The 24,367-nt window shown below is 45.9% G+C and overlaps 2 protein-coding genes and 1 pseudogene across 2 annotated transcripts in view; 1 reads left to right on the top strand and 2 right to left on the bottom strand.

Annotated features, from left to right (window-relative positions):
* LOC139276125 (NXPE family member 3-like) overlaps positions 1–24,367 on the top strand; it is a 742,865-nt gene that overhangs the window by 312,367 nt on the left and 406,131 nt on the right. The window lies entirely within an intron of this gene.
* Positions 1–24,367, bottom strand: part of LOC139276127 (zinc finger protein 774-like) — a 193,363-nt gene that overhangs the window by 81,893 nt on the left and 87,103 nt on the right. The window lies entirely within an intron of this gene.
* Positions 10,074–10,312, bottom strand: LOC139276538 (U2 spliceosomal RNA; annotated as a pseudogene).

Here is a 24,367-nt window from a genome sequence, read left to right as displayed (position 1 = left end):
CTACCGATGCCTTTCTGTGACGTCAGGAGGTCATCTCACTCGAGGAGCCCAGTGCGCGGCGTGGGCTGTATGTGGCGCATGCGCAGTGTGCCATTGTTCAGAGCGGACGCGGGCGGAGATCGGACACAGTTTGGGAGTTGAACGTGCAACTGCGGGGCGCAGGGGAGTAACGTACTCGACAGGTGGGCTTCATAAACACCTGGTGCTGGTCGCGAACCCGGACTAAGAAACAACAGGTCTCGACTTTGCAGCTCCCGGGCGTTTTCGCAGTAACAGGCCCAGGTTGACGGTCGCCATTTTTGTAAAGGACAGTTGCAGGTTGGTGCGCGGCCATCGTGAGTTATCGCGCAATAGAGCGCATGCGTGGCCATCTTTGTGAAAGAACAATGTGTGGGCGAGGCTTCAGTGTCCCAGTGAACCCAGCCAGAGTCAGCACCTTCAGGGGAGGAGAGGGAGGGGAACCAGTGAGTGTAGAACTGAATCTAACCAGAGTTGGTGGTGAAAACTTATCAGAGGACAAGGTGTCTTCAGATGTGCAATGTGTTTAAATTTCAGGACAGTGTGTATGGGATGGGGATTTACATCTTTAGAAGAACAAGGGGGAAAGAATGTTCCATAGAATCTAGAATTATCTATTCTGAATTTCTGTCCTGTACTTGACGTAATTATTTTTGTAAACTCCTTTTCCAGGATATTAGAAGGGGTGGATTTGCTGACGGGGAACTCAAACCAAACATCACGTTAAGATCTGACAGAATCACTCAATTCCTCGGGACTTGAATATCATCGACCCTTGAATGCGGAAGGAGAAATGTTTGTCTCTTCTCTGAGGGAACAGATTTCAAACATCAGTGTGACTGGTAAAGCACCAAGACACACACACACCCGAGTGAGAGTGTTCCAGTGAACTGCCTGTGGAAAGAGCTTTAAGCAGTTACACAGCCTGAAAAAACATCATACCATTCACAGCGTGGAGAAATCATGCACGTGTTCTGTGTGTGGACGAGGCTTCAACTGATTGTTCAACCTGGAGCGACACAAGGACACCGGCACCATGGAGAAACCGTGGGAATGTGGTGACTGTGCGAAGGGATTCAATTGCCCATCTGTACTGGAAATTCATCAGCGCAGTCACACTGGGGAGAGGCCGTTCACCTGCTCTGTGTGTGCAAAGGGATTCACTTTGAAATCCAACCTGCTGACACACCAGCGAGTTCACACTGGAGAGAGACCGTTCACCTGCTCCGTGTGTGGGAAGGGATTCACTCAGTCAGCCCACCTGCTGACACACCAGCGAGTTCACACTGGGGAGGGGCCGTTTACCTGCTCTGAGTGTGGGAAGGGATTTACTGTGTCATCCCGTCTGCTGGCACACCAGCGAGTTCACAATGGGGAGAGACCGTTCATCTGCTCAGTGTGCAGGAAGGGATTCCATTGGTCATCCCACTTGCTGGCACATCAGCGAGTTCACACTGGGGAGAGGCCATTCAACTGCTCTGCATGTGGCCTGGGATTCACTCAGTCATCTAACCTGCTGAAGCACCAGCGAGTTCATACTGGGGAGAGGCCATTCATCTGCTCTGAGTGTGGGAAGGGATTCATTCAATCATCTAACCTGCTGACACACCAGCGAGTTCATACTGGGGAGAGGCCATTCACCTGCCTGGTGTGTGGGAAAGGATTCACTCAGTCATCCAACCTGCTGACACACCAGCGAGTTCACAAGTGATTGCAGGGTTTGGATTCTGCTGTTATCCCAAACTGAATCATGTCCATTTTGACAGTTCGGGTTTTTTTCTGCTGTTATTGATTACCCCTATAACACAGTTTAATATTCTGGTTATTGGACCAATTAATCAAGGACAGTCAGCATGGATTTGATAAGGGAGGGTCATGTCTGATTAACTTGATTGAATTTTTCAAGGAGGCAACCAGGAGGGTTGGTGAGGGCAAAGCATATGATGTAGTGTATATAGATTTTATCAAAGCTTTTGATAAGGTCTCACATAGCAGACTGGTCATAAAAGTAAAAGCCCATGGGATCCAGGGCAAAGTGGCAAGTTGGATCCAAAATTGGCTCTGAGACAGGAAACAAAGTGTATTGGTTGATGGGTGTTTTTGTGACTGGAAAGATGTTTCCAGCGAGGTTCCGCAGGGCTCAGTACTAGGTCCCTTGCTTTTTGTGGTATACGTCAATGATCTTGAATATAGGGGGTATGATTAAGAAGTTTGCAGATGATACTAAAATCGGCTGTGTGGTTGATGAAGAAGAAGAAAGCTGTAGACTGCAGGAAGATATCAATCAACTGGTCAGGTGGGCAGAACAGTGGCAAATGGAATTTAATCCAGAGAAGTGTGAGGTAAAGCATTTGGGGAGGGCTAACAAAGAAAGGGAATACACGTTAAATGGTAGGACATTGAGATGTGTAGAGGAACAAAGGGCCCTTGGAGTGCATGTCCACAGATCCCTGAAAGTAGCAGGCTGAGGCATAGACTACAAGAGCAGGGGGGTTATGCTTGAACAGTATAAAACACTGGTTAGGCCACAGCTGGAGTACTGCGTGAGTTCTGGTCACCGCATTACAGGAAGGATGTGATTGCACTGGAGAGGATACAGAGTAGATTTACAAGGGTGTTGCCGAGAGTGGAAAATCTTAGCTATGAGGACTGATTGGTTAGACTGGATTTTTTTTCCTTGGAACAGAGGAGGCTGAGGGGAGACCTCATTGAGGTGTATAAAATAATGAGGGGCCTAGATACAGTGGATATAGGGAGGCCCAATTTCCCTTAGCGGAGGGGGTCAACAGCCACGTGGCATGAATTTAAAGTAATTGGTAGAAGGTTCAGGGGGATTTGAAGGGAAATTTATTGAGAAGGTTGTGGGGGAGGCAGAAACCCTCACCACATTTAAAAAGTACTTGGATGTCCATCTGAAGTACCATAACCTGCAGGATTATGGACCTAGAGCTGGAAAGTTTGATTATGCCGGATAGCCTCTTGTTGGCCGGCATGGACATGATGGGCGGAAATGGCCTCCTTCCATGCTATGAACTTCTATGATTCTAAAATCAATGTGAAATGGGTCAGATAAAAATAATGCTGATTTGTATTTGCATCCATACTTAACTCTTTTTAAAGAGTTTTCTTCAAACACTGAAAGCTGCAACAAATGGAGCTAAACTTTGTTAAACAATTGATAATAAAATGAAATTAATCAGCAGGTTGGTTTTGGATTTCTCTTGGATGGAGCTGGACATGATTTGCCTTGAAATGCCGCTGGTGTCCAGTAGGTGACGCTGTCTCTCCAATTAACTCCGACTGAGAGATGCGAGACTGGCCTCAAGAGCAGGAGGAATGTGGGCAGCTCCGGGTCAGACACTGAACATACTGCACCCCTCAGGGACATCACACACTGTCCCCTCCGTGGGGCAACTCGGGGTCAGGCACTGAACTCACTCACCCCACAGGGACATCACACACTGCCCCCTCTATGGGGCAACTCGGGGTCAGGCACTGAACTCACTCACCCACAGGGACATCACACACTGCCCCCTCCCTGGAGCAAATCGGTATAGGGATAAGCAGATTAGAACATTAAGTGCGTGGCTCAAAGATTGGTGTGGGAGGCATAAGTTTTGCTTTACTGGCACTGGCACCAGCACTGGGTAAAGAGGGAGCGATTCTGTTAGGATGGGCTCCACTTGATCTGGGCTAGAACCAGTGTCCTGGTGAATCGAATAACTAGGGCAGTAAACAGGGCTTTCAACTAATGAAGGTTGCAAGGGTGGGGGGATTCAGGAAAGTGTACAGCACAGTTTAGATACAGAGAAAAAGCAACAAGAGACATGTCAAGGCTCCAGAGCAGAGCAGAGTTTTGGGTAAAATAAGCAGAGTGGATCAGGAAGGGATAGAGAGTAAAAAAGGTAATAGGGCATTACTGACTCAGGAGACATCAGGGAAAAATAGAAAAAAAGTCCAAGCTAAAGGCACTATCTCTGAATGCATGATGTATTCGCAATAAAATAGATGATTTAATAGCGCAGATAGAAATGAATAGGTTTGATCTAATAGCCATTACGGAGATGTCGTTGCAAAGTGACCACGGTTGGGAAATAAATATTCCAGGATACATAACTTTTAGAAGAGATAGAAAAATGGAAAAGGAGTAGGGGTAGCCCTGATATTAAAGGATGGGATAAAGATAGTAGAGGGAAAGGATCTTAGCTCGGAAAATCAAGAAGTAGAATCAGTTTGGGTGGAGCTAAAAAACAGTAAGGTGCAGAAAACATTGGTGGGCGTTCTTCATAGGCCCCCAAACTACAGTGGCACTGTATAAATCATGAAATTAGAGGTGCATGTAATAAAGGTAATACATTAATTATGGGGGACTTTATTCTGCATATAGACTGGGAAAACCAAATTTGCAGTTATTGTATGGAGGACGAATTCATGGAATGTATACAAGATGGTTTTCTAGATCAGTATGTTGAGGACCCAACTAGAGAACCGGCTATTTTTGATCTAGTATTGTGCAATAAGAAAGGGTTAATTAAGAACCTTGCAATAAAGGGGTCCTTAGGGAAGAGTGACCATAATATGATAGAATTTTATATTACGTTTGAAAGTGATTTAGTTAAATCCGAAACTAGGGTGTTAAATCTACACAAATTAAACTATGCAGGCAAGGGGGGAGTGTTGGTTAAAGTAGATTGGGAAACTACAATAAAAGGTATGATAGTAGAAAAGCAATGGCTAGCATTTAAAGAATTAATACATAATTTACAACAAACATACATACATTTAAGGCATGAAAACCCCACAGGAATAGCGGTCCAACCATGGTCAACAAGAGAAGTTGAAGATAGTATTAGATCAAAGGAATATTCTGATAATGTTGCCAAAAAGAGCAGTAAGCCTGATGATTGGGAAGATTATAGAATTCACCAAAGGATGACCAACAAATTCCTAAAGAAAAGGATAAAAGAATATGAGAATAAAATAGCGAGAGACAAAAAAACAGACCGCAAAAGCTTCTATAGGTATATAAAAAGGAAAAGATTAGCAAAAGTAAATGTGCATCCCCTACAGGCTCAGACATGACAAATTATAATGGGAAACAATGAAATGGCAGGGAAATTAAACGCATACTTTGTGTCTGTCTTCACGGAAATAGACGCAAAAAACTTGCTGGAACTACTGAAGAACCATGGGTTTAGAGAGAATGAGGAACTGAAAGAAATTAGTAATAGTAAAAAAAATGGTACTGGAGAAATTAATGGGGCAGAAAGCCAATATATCCTCTGGACCCGATGGCCTACATCCTAGGGTATTGAAAAAGGTAACTATAGAAATAGTGGATGCATTGGTTGCCATCTTCCAAAATTCCATAGATTCTAGAACGGTTCCCGTGGATTGGAAGGTAGTAAATGTAACTGAGCTATCTAAGAATGGAGAGTTAAAATGGGGAACTAGAGACAAGTTAGCCTGACATCAGTCATAAAGGAAAATGCTAGATTCCATAATTAAGGATGTGATAACAGGCACGTAGAAAATAACAAGATTGGGCAGTCAATACAGCTTAAGGAAAGGGAAATCATGTTTGACAAATCTGTTAAGAGTTTTTTGAGATTGTAACTAGCAGAATAGATAAGGGGGAACCAATGGATGTGGTGTATTTGGATTCAGAAAGGATTCGATAAGGTGCCACATGAGGTTATTAAATTACGGCTCATGGGATTGGGGGTAATATACAAGCATGGATTGAGGCTTGGTTAACAAACAGAAAACAGAGTAGGAATAAATGGTTAATTTTCAGGTTGGCAGGCTGTATCTGGTGGGGCACCACAAGAATTGGTGCTTGGGCCTCAGCTATTCACAATATACATCAATGATTTGGATGAGAGGACCAAATGTTATATATCCAAGTTTGCTGATTATACAAAGCTAGATGGCAATGCAAGTTGTGAGGAGGATGCAAAGAGGCTTCAAGGGGATATAGAGAAGGTAAATGAGTGGACTGGAACATGATGAATGGAATATAATGTAGAGAACTGTGAAGATATTCACATTGGTGGGAAAAATAGAAAAGCAGAGTATTTTTTAAATGGTAAGAGAAGTTGGTGTTCATAGGGATCTGGGTGTCCTTATAGAAGAATCACTGAACGTTAAATTGCAGGTACAACAATCAATTAAGAGAACAAATGGTATGTTGGCCTTTATTACAAGATGATTTAAGTAAAACATAAACGCGTCTTACTACAATTATATAGGGCCTTGGTGAGACCACATCTGGAGCATTGTCTACAGCCATAGAGAGAGTGCTACGAACATTCACCAGACTGGTTCCTGGGATGGGGTATTGTCCTATGAGGAGAGATTGGGTAGTCTACAGTTTAGAACAATGAGAGGTAATCTCTTTGAAACCTGCAACATTCTTACAGGGCTTGACAGGGTAAATGCGTGGAGGATGATTCTCCAGGTTAGGGAGTCCAGAATAAGGGGTCGACAATTTAAGACTGAGATGAGGAGAAATTTCTTCACTCAGAGGGTGGTGAATCTTTGGCATTTCCTGCTCCAGAGGGCTATGGAAGTTCAGTCTTTGTGTATATTCAAGACAGACATCGATACATTTCGATGCTGATATCGATGGCAGACTGGTTCATTGGAGATGTCCAGCTGTGTCATAAGAAAATAAGAAATAGGAGCAAGAGTAGGCCATTTGGCCCATTGAGCCTGCTCCACCACTCAATAAGATCATGGCTGATCTGATCATAGACTCAGTTCTACTTCCCTGCCCACTAAGGAAATCAAGGAGTATGGTGATAATGCAGGAAAGTAGAGTTGAGGTAGATGATGAGCCATGATCTCATTGAATAGCGGAGCAGACTCGAGGGGCCAAATGGCCTACTCCTGCTCCTATTTCTATGTTCTTATGGTGACAGTAAGTAACAGGATAGGTAAAGTCGAACTGCAGGTGTACAGATACAACCAAGGGATCAGTCTGCCCAGTGACGAGAGGACACTTGACTTATGAGGAAAGGTTGAGTAGGTTGGGCCTATACACATTGGAGTTCAGAAGAGTGAGAGGTGATCTTATCGAAACATATGAGATAATGAGGGGTCTCGACAAGGTGGATGCAGAAAGGATATTTCCACTCATAGGGGAAACTAAAACTAGGGAACATAGACTCAGAATAAGGGGCTGCCCATTTAAAACTGAGATGAGGAGGAATTTCTTCTCTCAGAGGGTTGTAAATCTGTGGAATTCTCTGCCCCAGAGAGCTGTGGAGGCTGGGTCTTTGAATATATTTAAGGCAGAGATAGACAGATTTTTAAGCAATAAGGGAATAAAGGTTTATGGGGAGTGGGCAGGAAAGTGGAACTGAGTCCATGATCAGATCAGCCATGATCTTATTGAATGGTGGAGCAGGCTCGATGGGCCGAATGGCCCGATCATGCTCCTATTTCTTATGTTCTTATTTTCTTATGACACAGCTGGATATCTCCAATGATCCAGTCTGCCATCAACATCAGCATCGTGTTGGATCAATTGCTAAAAATGGTTCCTCATTGGTTAACTGCCAAAAATGTAAAACAAATGCTATAGCTCATTATGAAATAGTCTGTGCCTGGTTCTATGCTGAGCTGTAGTTCCCCACCTCCGTTATATGAAGAGAGCTCGATGTGATCTAACCGAGCACTTTGAGGCGTACTGATGCCATGATAGAAACAGTCTGTAATTTTTCGAGAGCTGAAATGCGGAAGGAGAAACATCTGGCTCTTTCTATTTCTCTGTGTATCGTCTTCCATCTTTCCTGTCACCTCTCCTCAACCCCTCTGCCCCCTTCTCCCTCTCTATCTGTTTGTCTGTTTGGGTTTTGTTCTTTTTTCTGATCAGCCAGCCCTCTCTGTGACAGTCATCCACTTTCTATCCTTCTGTCCCTCTCTTCATTTCCTCCTTTCTCTCTATGGTCTCTCCCTGGCGCACAGCCCCTCCCTCTCTAACGCAGCCAAAGCAGGCCACAGTCCCTCAAAAAGGCAATGTCAGGGCGGTGAAGGATCTTCCTTTTCATTAATGGAATAAGGACATCGCTGGCAAGATCAGCCTTTCCTAAATGCCTTTGAGAAGATGGTGGTGAGCCATCTCCTTGAACAACTGCAGTCCGTTTAGTGAATATATTCCCGCAGTACTGTTAGATAGGGAGAGACAGGATTGTGAACCAGTGACGATGAAGGAACGGCGATATATTTCCAACTCGGGATGGTTTGTAACTTGGAGGGGAACTTGGAGATGGTGGTTTTCCCATGCGCCTGCTGCCCTTGTCCGTCTAGTTGCTGGAAACCTTGGCGAGTTTCTGCATCTTGTAGATGGTACACACTGCAGCCACGGTGCGTCGGTGCAATGTTACCGAATAGACAAAAACCGGTCTGTTAAAACATATAAACAGCATCCAACAACAATCCCAGTTTATAACGGTTCACATTAAGGACACACAGGAGATAATAATAAGGCGTTGTTGTGTGTATTGTATCACATTATAATACCAGAGACCCAGAGAGTTTGGAGGGAACTTGATGAATGGTCTGAGAATAATTGTGTTATGGGCTGGAGGTTGAGTGACCAATGGCTGTGTTCCTGGAAGTGCAAATACATCCCGCTCTTACAGCTGTGCGAGGCAGAGGAAACAGACAGAAAGGCGGATATAGAATGACAGACTTTCCAATCTGGTGTCCATTCCATTATAACCACATACAACGACCTCTGCTGCAGACCTGGGATCACAGGATAGGGAAAATAACAACCATGGCAAAGAAATGAAGGGACACCTTATCAGTGAACTCCTGGTAAACTAGGGGAGTGAGTAGGAGCTGGAACTTCAAATAGAGAAATACCACTGACTAAAAAGGGTTAGGTTCCAGAACTTACTGTTTATAGAGTTAAACCTGTGAGGCTAGGGACACAGAAGTAAAACTGTGAATGAGGCCTTGATGGTTGTGACGGCTCCCGTGAGACGCCATAGTGGATCCCAGCAGAGCACCCGGCTGTAGATCTCCACAGACCATGTAGGGAGTTCAAGATACTGAAGGATTCTATCACGGCACTTTAAAGAGAGGAAACATTCCCGATAAACCATTATACACAAAGGGATAGTCCCAGAGATTCAGAACACATTGGAACAACTCTTGGAGTCTGTCCACAGGTGAATGGGACCTTGAGGTCCAGTGTCAATTGGTGGAAATTCAGCGCCAGGATCAATAGCTCCGAGACTCTCTTCCCCTAATTCATTGATCTCCAGCCACTCTGAGCAAAGCCGGGCCTCTCCCCGCCATGGGCCAGTGATTCCAGCAGAGGATGGTTTGTAAAGTTAGCTCATAACTCATCTGGGAGTGCGTGATCCTTACATGTACAGAGATTACTGTCTATTGTGTGCTTCATTTGATGGTGTCAGAGGAGTTGCAGGCTGTTTTGGCCACAAGCTGCATCTAAGTTCGTTCTGCTTCATGAACGACTACACAGTGAGATTTACTCTGTACCTAACCCTTGTCTATCTGCCCTGGATGTTTTTGATGTGACTATATCTTAAACGTGCTGTTTCTGACCTGGGAGTGATTTATGGGGCAGTATAGAGGCAGCTTTATGCTGTATCTAGCCCGTGCTGTACCTGCCCTGGGAGTGTTTGATAGGAGTTTCTAGAGGGACCTTTACCTGACCTGGGAGGGTTTCACGGGACAGATTAGAGGGAGCTTTACCCAGTATCTATCTGGTGCTGGACTTGACGTGGGAGTGTTTTATGGCCACATTAAACATGCTTTACACTGTATCTAACACGTACTGTACCTGACCTGGGAGTGTTTGATGCATAGTTTAAATATGCTTTACACTGTAAGTAAGCCAAGCTGTACGTGACCTGGGAGTGTTTGATGGGACAGTGTAGAGCAGTGGTGGGCCATATTTTTTTTTTTGAAATTCGTAGCCAATCGTTCCAATTCTTTGTCAAATCACAAACGCCAGAGGTCACCTTGGGCCCATTCAAGGATTACTCTGCGCCAATGCTCTTAGCCAAAAGGCCTAGAGCCACTGCACCGTTCCTGGAAGTACTGCAATACCAGGATCGTGCCATGGAGGTGGATGGGTCAGGTCCCCCACACACCTCCGTGGAGGTGGATGGGTCAAGCCACCCCACCCACCTCCTATTTCCAAAAAAGCAAGCATATACCTTCCTGATCCAGGGAGAACCACCTTGGGGTTATGATGGTTACTCCCCTGTCAGGTCAGTTACGCATGATCTTAGCCAAAAGGCCGAGAAGCGATCGTGGGCCATATTTTTTTTTTTTTTTTTTAATTCGTAGCCAATCGTTCCAATTCTTTGTCAAATCACAAACGCCAGAGGTCACCTTGCACACGCCAAGGATCACTCTGCGCCAATGCTCTTAGCCAAAAGGCCTAGAGCCACTGCACCATTCCTGGAAGTACTGCAATACCAGGTTCGTGCCATGGAGGTGGATGGGTCAGGTCCCCCACACACCTCCGTGGAGGTGGATGGGTCAAGCCACCCCACCCACCTCCCGTTTCCAAAAAAGCAAGCATATACCTTCCTGATCCAGGGAGAACCACCCGGAGGTCATGGTGGCTACTCCCCTGTCAGGTCAGTTACGCATGATCTTAGCCAAAAGGCCGAAACCCGTGGGCCATATCCGCCAACTCATTCTATCCGACCGCTGGATGGAACAGAAATAGAGCGCGAGCTGGAGCTCGAGCTGTACATTCGTCTATCCACTTTCACTTCGCATGGGTCAGAGACAGACCCGAACTGCAGCCAAGGAAAAACCATAGTAATACTTCATTCAAATTAATAATTCGCAAAATCGATTCTCCCCGGCCCGATTAAAAGGATCTGTTCCGTGAGTCTGGGCCCCAATGGCAGACGTGTGTACCCAGAAAGCACTGCGTACTAGAATATGCCTTATCCATTTTAGAGTGGAGTCATGGCTGCTCATCTCCACAACTCTTTTACCGAAGAAAGTGACCGGTGCTGCATCTTTCCTCTCCCTGTATGATGATAGGGGAGTTCTCATCTGCACCGGCAATAGTAATCTTTGCAGAGGGGTATATGGATGAGTGAGTTGGGATTTCACAGCGCTGATTTACAGAGACCAGAAGATACCACAACATCTTCAATTTTTATCTTTGATTCATTTCTAGGCGATATCGACTACATGTGTATGTAAGATAGCATCTGACTACTATCTGAATTTATGTTTATGCAATGTTCATGTTTATCAAATGTTCCCTCTAATTTTGTTTCACGCACGGTCCCTTTAAATTTGCTGCTCAGCCACTAGGCAGCCGCACATGCGCAGTGTCTCTTCCAGCGGCAGGAACTGGGGAGTTGCCAGCGCGGGACCGCGCGATTGTTGCGTGACCGTGCGGCCACGCGCGTTAGGGACAACATTGGTGGGCGGCCCTCAACACCTCAACAAAACTTGTTACTTGGCCCTGCAGCCCAAATAATTGCCCACTCCAGGTCTAGGTGACGGAAGCCATGACGAGTTGCTGCATCTTGTAAATGGTACACACTGCAGCCACGGTGCGCAGGTGCAATGTTTCTGAATAGACAAAAACAGACCTATTAACAAATATAGACAACAATCCCAGCCCCCAGGTCAGATGTAACGCCGTCTATTCTGGGTTGTAACGGTTCACATTAAGGACACATATGAGATAATAACAATGCATTGTTGTGTGCATTGTACCACATTGTAATGCCAGAGTCCCGGAGAGTCTGGAGGGAACTTGATGAATGGCCTGTGAATAATTGTGTTATGGGCAGGAGGGTAAGAGTGACCAATGGCTGTGCTCCTGGAAGTGAAAATCCGTCCCGCTCATACAGCTGTGCGGGGCAGAGGGAACAGACAGAAGTGCGGATATAAAATAACAGACTTTCCAATCTGGTGTCCATTCCATTATAACCACATACCGCGACCTCTGCTGCAGACCCGGGATCACAGGATGGGGAAACATAGAAACGTAAAAAATAGGTGCAGGAGTAGGCCATTCGGCCCTTCGTGCCTGCACCACCATTCAATAAGATCATGGCTGATCATTCACCTCACTACCCCTTTCCTGCTTTCTCTCCATAACCCTTGAACCCTTGAGCGATAAGGGCCATATCTAACTCCCCCTTGTATATATCTAACGAACTGGCATCAACAACTCTCTGCAGTAGAGAATTCCACAGGTTCACAATTCTCTGAGTGAAGAAGTTTATCATCATCTCAGTCCTAAATGGCTTACCCCTTATCCTTAGACTGTGACCCCTTGTCTGGACTTCCTCAACATCGGGAACATTCTTCCTGCATCTAACCTGTCCACTCCAGTCAGAATTTTATATGTTTCCATGAGATCCCCCTCCCCCATTCTTCTGAACTCCAGTAAATACAGGCCCAGTCGATCCAGTCTCTCCTCATATGTCAGTGCTGCCATCTCGGAAATCAGTCTGATGAACCTTCCCTGCACACCCTCAATAACAAGAACGACCTTCCTCAGATTAGGAGACCAAAACTGAACACAATATTCCAGGTGAGGCTTCACCAAGGCCCTGTACAATTGAAGTAAGACCTCCCTGCTCCTATACTCAAATCCCATAGCTATGAAGGCCAACATGCTATTTGCCTTCTTCAGCGCCTGCTGTACCTGCATGCTAGCTTTCAATGACTGATGTACCATGACACCCAGGTCTCGTTGCACCTCCCTGTTTCCTAATCTGCTGCCATTCAGATAATATTCTGCCTTCATGTTTCAGCCACCAAAGTGGATAACCTTACATTTATCCACATTATACTGCATCCGCCATGCATTTGCTGATTCACCTAACCTGTCCAAGTCACCCTGCAGCCTCTTAGAAACAGAGAAACATAGAAAATAGGTGCAGGAGTAGGCCATTCGGCCCTTCGAGCCTGCACCACCATTCAATAAGATCATGGCTGATCATTCACCTCAGTACCCCTATCCTGCTTTCTCTCCATACCCCTTGATCCCTTTAGCCGTAAGGGCCATATCTAATTCCCGCTTGAATGTATCCAATGAACTGGCATCAACAATTCTTTGCGGTAGAGAATTCCACAGGTTAACAACTCTCTGAGTGAAGAAGTTTCTCCTGATCTCAGTCCTAAATAGCTTACCCCTTATCCTTAGACTGTGACCCCTGGTTCTGGACTTCCCCAACATCAGGAACATTCTTCCTGCATCTAACCTGTCCAGTCCCGTCAGAATTTTATAGTTTCTGTGAGATCCCCTCTCATCCTTCTAAACTCCAGTGAATTCAGGCCCAGTCGATCCAGTCTCTCCTCATATGTCAGTCCTGCCTTCCCGGGAATCAGTCTGGTGAACCTTCCCTGCACACCCTCAATAAGAAGAACGTCCTTCCTCAGATTCGGAGTCCAAAACTGAACACAATATTCCAGGTGAGGCTTCACCAAGGCCCTGTACAACTGCAGTAACACCTCCCTGCTCCTACACTCAAATCCTCTAGCTATGAAGGCCAACATACAATTTGCCTTCTTCACCGCCTGCTGAACCTGCATGCCAACTTTCAATGACTGATGTACCATGACACCCAGGTCTCGCTGCACCTACCCTTTTCCTAATCTGCCGCCATTCAGATAATATTCTGCCTTCGTGTTTTTGCCACCAAAGTGGATAACCTCACATTTATCCACATTATACTGCATCTGCCACGCGTTTGCCCACTCACTTAACCTGTCCAAGTCACCCTGCAGCCTTTTAGCGTTCTCCTCACAGCTCACACTGCCACCCAGTTTAGTGTCATCTGCAAACTTGGAGATATTATACTAAATCCCCTCATCCAAATCATTAATGTTTATTGTAAATAGCTGGGGTCCCAGCACTGAGCCCTGCGGTACCCCACGAGTCACTGCCTGCCATTCTGAAAAGGACCCATTTATCCCGACTCTCTGCTTCCTGTCTGCCAGCCAATTCTCTATCCACGCAGTACATTACCCCCAATAACATGTGCTTTAATTTTGCACATCAATCTCTTGTGTGGGACCTTGTCAAAAGCCTTTTGAAAGTCCAAATACACCACATCCACTGGTTCTCCCTTGTCCACTCTATCAGTTACATGCTCAAAACATTCTAGAAGATTTGTCAAGCAGGATTTCCCTTTCATAATCCATGCTGACTTGGACCGATCCTGTCACTGCTTAACATATGTGCTGCTATTTCATCTTTAATAATTGATTCTAACATTTTCCCCACTACCGATGTCAGGCTAATTGGTCTATAATTCCTCGTTTTCTCACTCCCTCCTTTATTAAAAAGTAGTGTTACATTAGCTACCCTCCATTCCAGAGCAACTGATCCAGAGTTGATAGACTGTTGGAAAATGATCACCAATGCATCCACTATTTCTAGGGCCACTTCCTTAAGTACTCTGGCTTGCAGAATATCACGCCCTGGGGATTTATTGTCCTTCGATCCCATCAATTTCCATAACACAATTTCCTGACTAATAAGGATTTCCTTCAGTTAGAAACATAGAAACATAGAAAATAGGTGCAGGAGTGGGCCATTTGGCCCTTCGAGCCTGCACCACCATTCAATAAGATCATGGCTGATCTTTCGCCTCAGTACCCCTTTCCTGCTTTCTCTCCATACCCCTTGATCCCTTTAGCACCACATCTAACTCACTCTTGAATATATCTAATGAAGTGGCATCAACAACTCTCTGTGGTAGGGAATTCCATGGGTTAACAACTCTCTGAGTGAAGAAGTTTCTCCTCATCTCAGTCCTAAATGGCTTACTCCTTATCCTTAGACTGTGTCCCCTGGGTCTGAACTTCCCAACATCGGGAACATTCTTCCTGCATCTAACCTGTCCAGTCCTGTCAGAATTTTATATGTTTCTATGAGATCCTCTCTCATCCTTCTAAACTCCAGTGAATACAGGCCCAGTCGATCCAGTCGCTCCTCATATGTTAGACCAGCCATCCCGGGAATCAGTCTGGTGAACCTTCGCTGCATTCGTTCAATAGCAAGAACGTCCTTCCTCAGATTAGGAGACCAAAACTGAACACAATGTTCCAGGTGAGGCTTCACCAAGGCCCTGTACAACTGCAGTAAGACCTCCCTGCTCCTATACTCAAAACTCCTAGCTATGAAGGCCAACATGCCATTTGCCTTCTTCACTGCCTGCTGAATCTGCATGCCAACTTTCAATGACTGATGTACCATGACACCCAAGTCTCGTTGCACTTCCCCTTTTCCTAATCTGCCACCATTCAGATAGTATGCTGCCTTCGTGTTTTTGGCCCCAAAGTGGATAACTTCACATTTATCCACATTAGGCTGCATCTGCCATACATTATCCCACTCACCTAACCTGTCCAAGTCACCTGCAGCCTCTTTGCATCCTCCTCGCAGCTCATAACGCCACCCAGTTTAGTGCCATCTGCAAACTTGGAGATATTACACTCAATTCCTTCCTCTAAATCATTAATGTATATTGTAAATAGCTGGGTTTCCAGCACTGAGCCCTGTGGCACCCCACTAGTCACTGCCTGCCATTCTGAAAAGGACCCATTTAGCCCGACTCTCTGCTTCCTGTCTGCCAATCAGTTCTCTATCCACATCAGTACATTACCCCCAATAACATGTGCTTTAATTTTGCACACCAATCTCTTGTGTGGGACCTTGTCAAAAGCCTTTTGAAAGTCCAAATACACCACACCCACTGGCTCTCCCTTGTCCACTCTACTAGTTACTTCCTCAAAAGATTCCAGCAGATTTGTCAAGCATGAATTCCCTTTCATAAATCCATGTTGACATGGACTGATCCTGTCACCGCTTTCCAAATTCGCTGTTATTTCATCTTTAATAATTGATTCCAACATTTTCCCCACTACTGATGTCAGGCTAACCAGTCTATAATTACCTGTTTTCACTCTCCCTCCTTTTTTAAAAAGAGGTGTTACATTAGCTACCGTCCAGTCCACAGGAACTGATCCAGAGTCGATAGACTGTTGGAAAATGATCACCAATGCATCCACTATTTCTAGGGCCACTTCCTTAAGTACTCTGGGATGCAGACTATCAGGCCCCGGGGGTTTATCGGCCTTCAATCCCATCAATTTACCTAACACAATTTCCCACCTAATAAGGATATCCTTCAGTTCCTCCTTTTCATTAGACCCTTGGTCCCCTATACTTCTGGAAGGTTATTTGTGTCTTCCTTCGTGAAGGCAGAACCAAAGTATTTGTTCAACTGGTCTGCCATTTCTTTGTTCCCCATTATAAATTCACCTGAATCTGACTGCAAGGGACCTATGTTAGTCTTCACTAATCTTCTTCTCTTCCCATATCTATAGAAGCTTTTGCAGTCAGTTTTTATGTTCCTGGCAAGTTTCCTATCATACTCTATTTTCCCCCTCCTAATTAAACCCTTTGTACTCCTTTGCTGTATTACAGAATTCTCCCAGTCCTCAGGTTTGCTGCTTTTCCTGGTCAATTTATATGCCTCTTCCTTGGATTTAACACTATCCCTAATTTCCCTTGTTAGCCATCTCAAAGAAATGAAGGGACACCTGATCAGTGAACGCCTGGTAAACTAGGGGCATGAGTAGAGCTGGAACTCCAAATAGAGAAATACCGCTGATTAAAAGGGGTTAGATTCCAGAACTTACTGTCCATAGTGTTAAACCTGTGGGGCTGAGGACACAGGAGTAAAACTATGAGTGAGGGCTTGTTGGTGTGATGGCTCCCGTGAGAAAACGCACTGTATCCCAGCAGATGATCCGGCTGTAGACCCCCACAGACAATGTAGGAAGTGCAAGGTATGTAAGGATTCTATCTCGGCTCTTTAAAGAGAGGAAACATTCCCGACAGACCATTATACACAAAGGGATAGTCCTAGAGATTCAGAACACATGGGAACAGCTCTTGGGGTCTGTCCACAGGTGAATGGGACCTTGAGGTCTGGTGTTGGTTGATGGAAATTCAGTGCCAGCATCAAATGGTCACAGACCTTGTTCCCTGAATTCACTGATCTCTGGCCACTCTGAGCAAAGCTGAGCCGCTCCCCGCCATGGCCAGTGATTCCGGCAGGGGAATGTTTGCTTTTACAGCCTGGAGCAAAGGGCTTTCACCCGCTCACATCAGCTTTCTGAGTTGACTGGTTCCAGTCAATCTGCAATAATCTGAATCTACCCAGCATCTCCCGGGGTGTAACTTTCAAACTCTAACACTCTGCTGGGATGGCATTGTAGTATTGGCCAAAGGCAGCACATGGGCCTTAGACACAGACTCAGAGAGCCTCCCAGTACAGTATGGTTACAATCCCCACACCAGCCCCATTGTGGTCTCTCTCAGGGGGATTTAGTGTCCCATTTGCAGGATCAGGATTATTTTTTGTGATGTAGGTCGATAATATAAAGAACTGGCGCTGAATTTATGAAATAATAAAGCAAGAGTGTTGGAGCTTACCAATCCCAGCACAACATGTCCCCTCTGCATTGTGCAGGGAGACACGGGGCAGTCCCCGGGACTTCCTTCATGTGGACTGTGGCCACAACTGATCTAACCGGGGAGACAATGGGTTCTGCTCGATTCTAAAACACGGAACGACGGCAGCTCCAGAATGTTTGAGGATAGAGCAGGCCGTTCCTTCAACACTGGGAAACACAACCTGTGAGCTCAAATTTAATTCACAGCATTGGCGTTTGCTGAATGGAAGAATTTGTGCGTGAAAGATGATTACATTCCTTATTTCCGACTGTCAATGATGTATTATTGGAGAAGATGAAATTGGAATTAGGATTAAAATGTTCTTGATAGAGATTTCGGATCATTGTTGCTAGAAATTCTGCATTAATGGAGCAGGAAGATGATTCGAGCCAGGCCTGGTGCAGATTTAATTTCACAGCAGAACTTCAGACTGGTTCCAGGCACACTTCCTGTTCGCAGTCTCTGAGACACTGGCTCCTCACACTTGGACATTGTGTGTCCACCATCTCACCCAGTCTCTGAGACATTGGCTCCTCACACTGGGACACTGTGTACCCACAGTCTCACCCAGTCTCTGAGACATTGGCTCCTCACACTGGGACACTGTGTGTCCACAGTCTCACCCAGTCTCTGAGACACTGGCTCTTCACACTGGGACACTGTGTGTCCACAGTCCCACCCAGTCTCTGAGACACTGGCTGCTCACACTGGGACACTGTGTACCCACAGTCTCACCCAGTCTCTGAGACACTGGCTCCTGCCCGCTGTCACTGTTTATATTCTTCTATCCCCCACTGCTCTCTCCCCACTTGACAGGTTGCTGTTGTGAGGATATTTGCCTCCAGAGGTTTAGCGAGATGTCTGTTCAGGCCTGGCCATTTTATGGATGGCTAATTATCAGCAAGGCGCTGTGAGACATCTAGGCACTGGAGGTGGTGTGGGCAAGAGGCAGAGGCTGATGCTGATGTCAAAGGGCTGAGGTTTGAGATAGACTGGGGAAACATGGGCTTCACAGACTGAAAAGGAAAGCTGGAATGAGCTCATAAAAAGGTGGTTATGTGCGTGGAAAAGCGGGATTCAAAACATCGCTTTGTTAAATTGTGAGAGAAGGACTCTGGGACCCGGGGTAACACTGGGAGATGATAAACTTAGGACTGATCTCAGGAATTATTCTCCTAGAGAGTGAGCAACACTTGGAGCAGACTCCAGGTGGAGCTGGGGTGACACTCACTACCAAGGACAATCTCCTCCCACTGAGCCTGGGCTGTGTTCTCCGTGGGCCTCCTGTCCTCAGGACCATGAGGCCGGGTGGTCCTGTGCTGTATTTCACACAGTAAGAACAAGCCGGAGTGTGTGAATGTGAGGCTTCAGTGTGCGAGGAACCGGCATCCTCAGACACTGCTGTGGTCCAGAAATTTTCACAAATGAAATGCTGCATTGCCTACGTCATTGCTGGAGTGATTTCACCACCAGATTCCACGCCCCACCCCCACCCAAGATGGGATCCCAATATCGGGCGGTAACTGGAACGTGTGCTTCCACCACATGTTGGATTCGGGAAACCCGGAGAAAACTCTGCTGGGGTCATGGCGGGGTCACACAGCAGGGCGGAAATCTAATCACGGTGCACACTGGATGTCTACAAGCCAAGGGATGAAATCCAGCCTCCAGGACAGATGTTTGTCTTCCGTATTCGGGAGTAAAGTAGCACCTACACAGAGCGCACAGAGTAAAACAGGTTGAGCAGGATCGAAATGGAGCAATGGAACTCGCCCAATGTTCCCTCCATTCTTTTCTCTTTCCATACCGCCCCGGCCCTATAAGGGTTGATCCGCCCTCAGGGCTTTTCCCTGCAGCGAGATCACTGCACTTGTGGCAAGCAAGGCTCCCTGGCGCCATCTACTGGTAAGGATTCAACCGCCCTTGGGCTCTTTCTCCACCGGTGGGTCACTGTACCTGCCTCGGGCCGGCGTGGCTCTCTGGCGCCCTCCGCTGGCCCGCTGTATATTGTAAGATTGGTCTTTCACCACCGGTGGGTCTCTGTACCTGCAGCTCTCTGGCGCCCTCCCATGGCCTGCTGTATATTGTAAGATTGGTCTTTCCCCGCCGCTGGGTCACTGTACCTATCTCGGGCCGGCGCGGCTCTCTGGCGCCCTCCCCTGGCCTGCTGTATATTGTAAGATTGGTCTTTCCCCACCGGTGGGTCTCTGTACCTGCAGCTCTCTGGCGCCCTCCCATGGCCTGTTGTATTTTGTAAGATTGTTTTTTCCCGGTGGGTCTCTGAACCTGCCTCGGGCCGGCGCGGTTCTCTGGCGCCTCTCCTGGCCCGCTGTATAATGTACGATTGCTGGTTGAGAGCCTTTCTTTGGTCTGCTCACCACATACTCCCAACCCGACGGCCGCCGACTCAATGTCCATTTTATTTTATTGTTTGGATTGCCGGAAAGCACACAATGATTGGCTGTGAGTTTTATGGATTCACTGAACATTGGATCCTATAGGTTCTCGTGAATGAATTGGGCACATTTCATCACGACATGTAATTGACCAATAAAATTGGAGCTGACGATTTTTTAACTCCCAGATAGGGTTTCAGTGTCAACTCATTCTTTCGCCCTGGCAGCTGAAGGGCATGTGCTCTTTTTACAGGAAGTCGAATATTCAGCACAACCCCGCGAGCTGGAGCCGGCACCATCCAAAGGGGAAATATTCTCCACCTCTGCGGTCCTTCCCATCACACTCCCGTTTGTGGTCATTCCTGTGTTGCAGGAACGGGAAAATCGAGAGCCCCATAAAAGGGGCCCGAGAGTCAGGAAGAACCAGCTGGTGCAGAGACAAAAAGTTAAAAAAAAATCAAAATCGAAGTGTGACATCACAGCCAAGCGGGTAAGTGATTGGCTGGTGGATTGGTGAGTATTTTTCTTTTTCCTTTCGGTAGGAAACCTTTGGCATTGTTGCCAAATTAAGTTAATTTAAGGGTTAAGTTATGGCAGGAGAGTCCCGACCCGCGTCATGCTCCTCCTGTGCTATGTGGGAAATCAGGGATGATTCCAGTGTCCCTGACTACTATGTGTGTGGGAATTGTATCCAGCTGCAGCTCCTGTCAGACTGCATGCGGCACTGGAGCGGCACATGGAGTCACTCTGGAGCATACGCGATGCTGAGCATGTCGTGAATAGCATGTTTAGTGAGTTGGTCACACCGCAGGTAATGGTTACAAAGGCAGATAGGAAATGGGTGACCATCAGGCAGAGTAGGAAGGTAGTGCAGGGGTCCCCTGCGGTCATATCCCTCCAAAACAGATATACCACTTTGGATAATGTTGGGGGGGATGGCTCATCAGGGGAAGGCAGCAGCAGCAAAGTTTATAGCACCATGGGTGGCTCTGCTGCACAGGAGGGCAGGAAAAAGAGTGGGAGAGCTAGAGTGGTAGGGGATTCTATTGTAAGGGGAATAGATAGGCGTTTCTGTGGCTGCAATCGAGACTTCAGGATGGTATGTTGCCTCCCTGGTGCAAGGGTCAAGGATGTCTCGGAGTGGCTGCAGGGCATTCTGGAGGGGAGGGTGAACAGTCAGTTGTCGTGGTGCATATAGGTACCAACGATATAGGTAAAAAAAATTGGATGAGTCCTACAAGCTGAATTTAGGGAGCTAGGAGGTAAATTAAAAAGTAGAACCTCAAATGTAGTAATCTCAGGATTGTTACCAGTGCCACGTGCTAGTCAGAGTAGAAATAGCAGGATAGTTAAGATGAATATGTGCCTTGAGCAATGGTGTAAGAGGGAGGGATTCAAATTCCTGGGACATTGGAACAGGTTCTGGGGGAGGTGGGACCAGTACAAACCGGATGGTCTGCACCTGGGCAGGACCAGAACCAATGTCCTAGGAGGGGTGTTTGCTAGTGCTTTTGGGGAAGGTTTAAACTAATATGGCAGTGGGATGGGAATCTATGCAGGGAGACTGAGGGAAGTAAAATGGGAGCAGAAGCAAAAGGTAGAAAGGAGATAAGGAAAAGTGGAGGGCAGAGAAATCAAAGGCAAAAATCAAAAAGGGCCACATTACAACATCATTTTAAAAGGACAAAGAGTGTTAAAAAACCGAACCTGAAGGCTCTGTGCCTCAATGCGAGGAGCATTCATAACAAGGTGGATGAAGTAACTGCGCAGATAGCTGTTAACAGATATGATGCAATTGGGATTATGGAGACATGGCTGGGAACCCAACATCCAGAGGTATTCAATATTCAGGAAGGATAGACAGAATGGAAAAGGAGGCGGGGTAGCGTTGCTGGTTAAAGAGGAGATTAACGCAATAGTAATGAAGGACATTAGCTTGGATGATGTGGAATCTGTATGGGTAGAGCTGCGGAACACCAAAGGGCAGAAAACGCTAGTGGCAGTTGTGTACAGACCAGCAAACAGTAGGAGTGAGGTTGGGGATGGCATCAAACAAGAAATTGGGGATGCGTGAAATAAAGGTACAGCAGTTATCATGGGTGACTTTAATTTACATATAGATTGAACTAACCAAACTGGTAGCAATACGGTGGAGGAGGATTTCTTGGACTGTATAAGCGATGGTTTTCTACACGAATATGTCGAGGAATCAACTAGAAGGCTGGCCATCCTAGACTGGGTGTTGTGTAATGAGAGAGGATTAATTAGCAATCTTCTTGTCCGAAGCCCCTTGGCGAAGAGTGACCATAATATGGTAGAATTCTTCATTAAGATGGCGAGTGACACAGTTAATTCAGAGACTAGGGTCCTGAACTTAAAGAAAGGTAACTTCGATGGTATGAGACGTGAATTGCCAAGGATAGACTGGCAAATGATACTTAAAGAGTTGACAGTCAATAGGCAATGGCAGACATTTAAAAATCACATGGTTGAACTTCAACAATTGTACATCCCTGTCTGGCATACAAATAAAATGGGGAAGGAGGCTCAACCATGACTAACAAGGGAAATTAGGGATAGTGTTAAATCCAAGGAAGAGGCATATAAATTGGCCAGAAAAAGCAACAAATCTGAGGACTGGGAGAAATTTAAAATTCAGCAGAGGAGGACAAAGGGTTTAATTAGGAGGGGGAAAATAGAGTTTGAGAGTAAGTTTGCAGGGAACATAAAAACTGACTGCAAAAGCTTCTATAGATATGTGAAGAGAACAAGATTAGTGAAGACAAATGTAGGTCAGAATCAGGTGAATTTATAATGGGGAACAAAGAAATGGCAGACCAATTGAACAAATACTTTGGTTCTGTCTTCACTAAGGAAGACACAAATAACCTTCCAGAAATACCAGGGGACCAAGGGTCGAGTGAGAAGGAGGAACTGAAGGAAATCCTTATTAGTCTGGAAATGTTGTCAGGGAAATTGATCGGATTTCAGGCCGATAAATCCCCAGGGCCTAATAGTCTGCATCCCAGAGTACTTAAAGAAGTGGCCCTAGAAATAGTGGATGCATTGGAGGTCATTTCCCAACATTCTATATACTCTGGATCAGTTCCTATGGATTGGAGGGAGCTAATGTAACCCCACTTTTTGAAAAAGGAGGGAGAGAGAAAACAAAGAATGAGAGACCGGTTAGCCTGACATCGGTAGTGGGGAAAATGTTGGAATCAATTATTAAAGTTGTAATAGCAGCACATTTGGAAAGCAGTGACAGGATCGGTCCAAGTCAGCATGGATTTATGAAAGGGAAATCATGCTTGACAAATCTTTTAGAATTTTTTGAGGATGTAACTAGTACAGTGGACAAGGCAGAACCAGTGGATGTTGTGTATTTGGACTTTCAAATGGATTTTGACAAGGTCCCACACAAGAGATTAGTGTGCAAGATAAAAGCACATGGTATTGGGGTTAATGTATTGACGTGGATAGAGAACTGGTTGGCAGACAGGAAGCAAATAGTAGGAATAAACGGGTTCTTTTCAGAATGGCAGGCAGTGACTAGTGGGGTACAGCAAGGTTCAGTGCTGGGACCCCAGCTATTTACAATTTACATTAATGATTTAGACGAAGGAATTGAATGTAATATCTCCAAGTTTGCAGATGACACTAAGCTGGGTGGCAGTGTGAGCTGTGAGGAGGATGCTAAGAGGCTGCAGGATGACTTGGACAGGTTAGGTGAGTGGGAAAATGCATTGCAGATGCAATATAATGTAGATAAATGTGAGGTTATCCACTTTGGTGGCAAAAACAGGAAGGCAGAATATTATCTGAATGGTGACAGATTAGGAAATGGGTAAGTGCAACGAGACCTGGGTGTCATGGTACATCAGTCATTGAAAGTTGTCATGCAAGTACAGCAGGTGGTAAAGAAGGCAATTGGCATGTTGGCCTTCATAGCGAGAGTATTTGAATAGAGGAACAGGGAGTCTTACTGCAGTTGTACAGGGCCTTGGTGAGGCCACACCTTGAATATAGTGTTCAGTATTAGTCCCCTAATCTGAGGAAGAACGTTCTTGCTATTGAGGGAGTGCAGCGAAGGTTCACCAGACTGATTCCCGGGATGGCAGGACTGACATATGAAGAAAGACTGGATCGACTAGGCTTATATTCACTGGAATTTAGAAGAATGAGAGGGGTCCCATAAAAATATATAAAACTCTGACGGGATTTGACAGGTTAGATGCAGGAAGAATGTTCCCGATGTTGGGGAAGTCCAGAACCAGGGGACACAGTCTAAGGAGAAGGGGTAAGCCATTTAGGACCGAGATGAGGAGAAACTTCTTCACTCAGAGAATTGTGAACCTTTGGAATCCTCTATCACAGAAAGTTTTTGAGGCCAGTTCATTAGATATATTCAAAAGCGAATTCGATGTGGCTCTTGCAGCTAAAGGTATCA

The sequence above is a fragment of the Pristiophorus japonicus genome, chromosome 11, assembly GCF_044704955.1.
Source record: "Pristiophorus japonicus isolate sPriJap1 chromosome 11, sPriJap1.hap1, whole genome shotgun sequence".
Classification (NCBI taxonomy): Eukaryota; Metazoa; Chordata; class Chondrichthyes; family Pristiophoridae; genus Pristiophorus; species Pristiophorus japonicus.
Note: the sequence above shows the minus strand (reverse complement) of the source record. Positions and strands in the feature narration are given on the sequence as shown.